The sequence below is a fragment of the Bidens hawaiensis genome, unplaced genomic scaffold, assembly GCF_021521415.1.
Source record: "Bidens hawaiensis isolate Kalapana, Puna unplaced genomic scaffold, B.hawaiensis_p1.1 tig00000657_1, whole genome shotgun sequence".
Taxonomy (NCBI): Eukaryota; Viridiplantae; Streptophyta; class Magnoliopsida; order Asterales; family Asteraceae; genus Bidens; species Bidens hawaiensis.
The window spans coordinates 5,297,723-5,303,797 of NW_027491039.1; positions in this window are offsets into that span (position 1 = coordinate 5,297,723).

A 6,075-nucleotide genomic window follows, 5' to 3' on the forward strand; every position below is an offset into this window, starting at 1 on the left:
ATCAAGTTTTGTGAAGTTAAGGGTTAGTTGATGCAAATGTTGAGAGGGAGTGTTAAACGTGTCCAATATCAAAACAGATTGAAGGCTCCTAGTATATTGGAGATATTTAATATAATAATTAGTTTATTTTTATAAGAGAAGTTAGTCTTATTTTATTTAATCCTATTTGTTTGGATTCAAATTATGTAATTGAGATAGTATAGGATTAATGTATCACTTTTATTAAGTTTTTCTATTTGTTTGGATTCAAATTATTCAAATTATGTAGTTTGAGAGATTTAATCCTAGGTTTAATGTATCACTTTTATTAAGTTTTTCTCGTTTGTCATTTTCTTAATAAAAGAGTCATAGAGAGTTCTACAAATCTCATGTTTGTGCTCTAGATTCACTTGCTTAAAGTTTAATAGGTTTGATGGTAAACTTGATTGTTTCTAAGCAGGTCATGAGTTTGAGGCCTATAACAAGAGATTGTTTTTATTTTTTTTAATTCACAATTTTCATGAAAGGGCCACCAAATCTCATTTCGATTTAGGTATCCAAAATCGTTGAGCCGACCCACCCTGGAGATGGAGAACTCGTGGGTAAGCCGGCTGGGAACTTTGGAGACTATGAAAAAGTTTAGGAGAAGGTGCCAGCTGAAAATATTATTCATAGGTAGATCATGAATTCTTAGTGTCTTCATTCAATGTATGTCTGATTGTCCATAAGGATTATTGTTTCCTTATATGGCTTTTGGTATAATTTTATGAAGATGTGCTATAGAGGAGACTGATCAACTGGTTGGTAGTCATGATACTGAAACTATTTAGAGCTCTTGTTGGTGATTTTGATGCCAACTCCTTGAAGGAATTCCTAGATAAAATTTGTTCAGATGTTGAAGATAGATAAAATTTGTTCGAAGAAGAGGCATGTCCAAGTTAAAGAAAAGGATGTGATCTCATTCATCAAACGCAATATCCTGACAAGATTTGGTATCCCGGCAGAGATTGTCTGTGACAATGGATCACAGTTCATTGGTAGTAGAACAACCAACTTTTTTGAAAGTTGGGGAATTAAGATGGTGACTTCAAATCCAGTACATCCTCAAGCTAATGGTCAAGCAGAGTCTAGTAACAAGATCATCAACAATTTGAAGAAGAAATTGGGATCCAAGAAGGGAAAATGGGCTGAAGAACTACCATTCGTTCTTTGGGCTGATAGAATCACTTCAAAAAATGCAACGGGTCAAACACCCTTCTCTTTGGTGTTTGGGGCCGAAGCCGTTATCCCTACAGAAATGGTGATCCCCACAGCAAGAACAAGCATCCAGGATACTAAGTCTAACAACCAAATCCTTATTGAAGACCTGGATACCATTGATGAATTCAGAGACCTTGCCAAAATCAGAATGGCAGCTTATCAACAGAGAATAGCCAAGTCCTACAACAAGAACATTCGAATCCAAATATTCCAAGTAGGGGACATGGTGTTAAGAAAGGCATTCCAGAATACCACCAACCTAGCAGATGGAAAGCTAGTTCCAAAGTGGGAAGGTCCTTACTTGATCGATTCAGAAGCAGGCAAAGGGGCCTACAGATTAATCACTATGGAAGGAGTCCCTATACCAAGAGCCAGGAATGCTATCCATCTTAAGGCATATTTTTGTTAGTATCCTTAACTGGTATGCTCACATCCTCAACATCTTGGAATAAAGGTATGTTCCCTGATCTACTTTTACATTATTTCATATTTAAACTTTATTATCTCTTTATCAAGTTTACTGACTTAAGAATCGGAGGGGTGTTAGCCAGGCTAACACCCATCCCTCATTAAGAGTTTAGTGTTTTGCAGTTATCCTAAGGATACGTTATCTTGACAACAGTTAGAGGCTGATCACCTCCCACACGAATATGATATCCCTGATATCTACTAAGGTTTTAAGGTCTTCACCTTTCCAGCGAACGCCTGGAGTGCACGAATATGGTATCCCTGATATCCTCTAAGGTTTAAAGGGATTCACCTTTCCAACGAATGCCTGGAGTGCACGAATATGGTATCCCTGATATCCTATAAGGTTTAAAGGTCTTCACCTTTCTAACGCCGCCTGGAGCGCATGATGATTCGGATATAGTTCGAGGCAGGCGGACCAGACCAGCTGATAATCCGTTGTTGTTGGCTATATACCGAATCCTTAAGATAAGTGGCAGACGTGTCACACATATGGTTTATAACATTTTCATGTTATCTAAGGTTATAACATTTTCATGTTATCTAAAGTTTCGGCATTTTCATGTCCACACGTTTGGGACATTCCCCAGTTTTATCCAAGGTTTAGACATTTTCATGTCTCTCAAATAATGGCCTTGTCGCTAAAAAATAGGCTTTTTCACCAGTAAGCAGGTTCTATCGCCAGTAAATGGGCTTTATCGCCGGAATTATCTAACTTTGTTTTAACAGATCGGAAATCAGCCAGCTCGCTAAGTATAGAGATATTGCTAAGTTGATTCTAAAAGCATAACATATGACAAGATCAAAAATTGGGGACATCATATATAAGCGTATTAGATTTCTAAATGTTCTCTACAAAGGCTTTGTCGTGAAAAGCCAAGATCCCTCCACTCGAATATTGCCAGATGTCCAAAAGCCAGGATTACACAGGTTTCGTCTTGAAAACCAAGATCCCTCCACCCATGTATCCTATTATCCTAAGCATAACATTGTTTAAAAGACAGAAAAATAAATTGTTCAACAACCATCACAAACCACAAACACGTAAACCTTAAAAAATTGGGTTCAAGCTTTTTCTTTACTACCATCATCGCCCAATTGCACCTCATCACCAAAGCATCTTCACCGCGTCCTTGATTGCCATCTCCACAGCCTCCTCCGCTCCACTTGGACCAGCCTCCTCCACACCCTCACCATTGAGCTCAACCAAGACTCTCTCCCAAGCAACCACATCCCAGAAAGGAGTATCCAGACCTGCATCTTTTGCTTCCTTGGCCATCGTGAGCTGGGATTGGAAAATGGAGACAGCAGCCGACTTCTTCTCCCCCTCTGTAACCTCTTGAATCTGCACAAAATGATCCGCTTCTTGGTGGACGAGTTCCTTCTTGGCCAGTGCCAGTTCCTGCTTCAAATCCTCAATCTCCTTGATCTTCTTGTCAAGGAGGTTGGTTTTAGCAGTCGCGATCTTTAGCATTTCGGCTATTCGGGTATAGGCGTCAAGAAGTTCGTAATGCAGGTCATTAAAGCTGGAGGATAGCTGCTCCATTCCTTGCCCAAAATAACAAATCATCATGTTATCCTCAGCATATGTTATCCTCAAAGTACGAGGATATGATCAGAAGGCATACCTTATTAAACTCAAGGTTACAGGTCGGAGAAGAGTCAAAAATTTCCTGGGTCTTCCTCTTTTTAGAACCCTTGGCATGGCTGCTTTCAGGTTTTGGTAGAGGGACAGGAGCGGCTTCCTTTTTTTGGTGTTACGAGTGGAGACCATGCTATCGATATCGTCAAGGATGAAAACTGAAGCAGATTTTCCTACAAAAATACAGGTTAGTATCTCTGACCCTTAATTTTTCTACAAATATCTCAACGTTTCTTACCAGACATAACGGAGCCTGCTGATGGCGACGGTTCTTGGAGGCTTGACTGGAATAAAAAGGTTCTTACCTCCTCGTCAATAAGATAAAACGAGTTCAACTTGTTCTCGGTCTCTTTACTAGGAGGGGCAATCTCAAAAAACTTCAAGGCTGCAAAAAACAAAGCAAAGCATATCAGTTACAAGCAGGTTAGATACGATTCCAAAATAAGGTATCCTAGTTTTGGAAACCCAGAGATAAGGAAGAGTATCAAAGTGTGGGAGAGAATCCCTCCTAACGAAGAAGAATTGTCTCTTCCACTGGTCATTATTCTGGTGTTTCTCAAAAAGAGCGGGGTTCGGCCGAATTTGGTTTTGAGAAGGTATCGTGAAGATCAGTGGCTGCGAAGATCATACACAGAAGCAAGCTCAGAAAGGGCGAAATCAAGGGCATGGTGGCGATTAAACTTTCCAAAACAAACAAGGTCCTCCAAATCATGGGCATGGTTTGGGCAAAACTAAGACCAGTTCTAATAAAGAACTCGGTGGTAAACGCCAGAAATGGGTAAGAAAAGCCAATTTTAAACGGCAAAAACGAAAGCAGATCCAGGTTCTTGAAACAAGGTTAAAAGAAACGGCAGCATCAAAGGGTCTAAAAACAGTTCCCGGAGGTAAACGACCGTGAGACTGAAGATTTGTAATATCGGTGTTGCCAAAAGTACATATCTCACTCGCAGGACTTGCGAGGAGATTTTGAGACACAAAATCCTTGATACCGGAAGGACGAAGTTTTGGACTCATGATTATAGAAGATAAAGATCAGAGAAGTTGAGGAGATTACCTATGAAGATGACCGAATGATTTGGGAAATATTTATCTTGGATAAATATAAAGATATCCAAGGGTTTAATATGGTCGCGGATGAGTGATACGTGCAGTGAGATCCTTCACGCGTGCAGAAATTCAAATTTCAAAAATTTTACAGCTGTAACCCACATCAACAGCTGTTAAATTTGGGGACAATTGTTAGGGCTCGGATTTTCGGTATCCTCAGCAAGCAGTATGTTCAGGATAACTTCAAGATATGGTATCCTCGGAGATAACAGGTATCCTAAATATATTGTATAAATTGACAAATTGTCTGTCGTCTTTCCTTGTATACCAGGTCAAGAGATTTATCAAGATTTCTTGAAGACTCGGACTTGTTGTTAATAGAACGTGGCCAAAAAGGAAAACGTGTTTAATGAAAGAATTGACGGCTAATTAGATTTAGTCTTTTATTACTTAAATTATAGGCAATATTGTTAGCTTATTTTTATTATAAATAAAGCAACAACTCGGATCATAACACACAATTAATACACGAGACTTACTAGTACTCGCTCTCATTGTAATCACGATCCGATTAGCTCCACCACTTGTAACCACTTTTTGTTATTAATAAACCGGTGGTGATAGTTTTCACCACCCGGGGGTATTTTTCTCGTTATCCTCAGGATAACGGGTTTTTTCTCACAACAAATATCTATGTTCTAGCAAGTTTTACGTTCATTTCAGGCAAGCACCAAGTCTCATTTACTAATTTGGTTGTAAAATCACATTTGTTAATTTTTGACCAAAACAGTCTATGAAATAAATTTTTATATATTCTTCTTTATTTTTTGTTTTATGGTTCCTTTTTGTGGGATTTCCAGTTTAGCTCTGCAAGTTTCAAAAGGCCGCTTGCTACCCTCCCTATTAATGAATCTTTCTAATTTGTGCTGCAAAATATTCACCTTGGTCAAAAATTGTTGAATCTAATTAATGAACAAATTCGTTAAGTGAGGTAGTGTGTTCTTCAACAATATGGTAAGTAAGTACGGTAAAAGTAAAGGGTTATACACGATATAGCGAGGAAAAACCTTAGATCCTAATGAGCATGCTCAGAAAAAACTTCGTGAGGGAAATCTTATCCCCTGTCTCAATTTATTAATGGTGAAAAATTAATTACAGCTCGAGAACTTTGATGAGAACGATGACTAGAGTACAATAGTGAGTGTTGTGAGTGTAGAGAATGTGTTCTAAGTCGTTTCATCAATCCTCATTATATAGAAAGAAATATTAACTAAATGTCCTATAAATCTGGGAAACCCTAACTGCTGTGACCGTTAGAAGACTTATTCTTCTACCCACGTGCTCTTCAACTAGTTCTCTGATTATTCAGGTAAGAATTAGTCATCCTAGCCGTTGTGAGCTCTTATACACTTGAGTAGTCTGCAAGCATGTAACGCCCGTTAATTCCGGTTTCAAGAATTAAAGCCTGTAGAGTATGTATAATTCTCAGGATTTATCCGACGTTTCTCAGGAGCCTTTACGTCATCCCGGTACGTTAAAGAACCTAACTTTTCCTTCCATTTTGCCTTACACTTCAATCTGGAGGGACTATAGTGTAATATATTATGTTATAACATAAACTAACCCTAGCCCCCCCCCCCCCCCCCTTGTTGCGATCGGCAGGAAGCAAGGAACCAAGA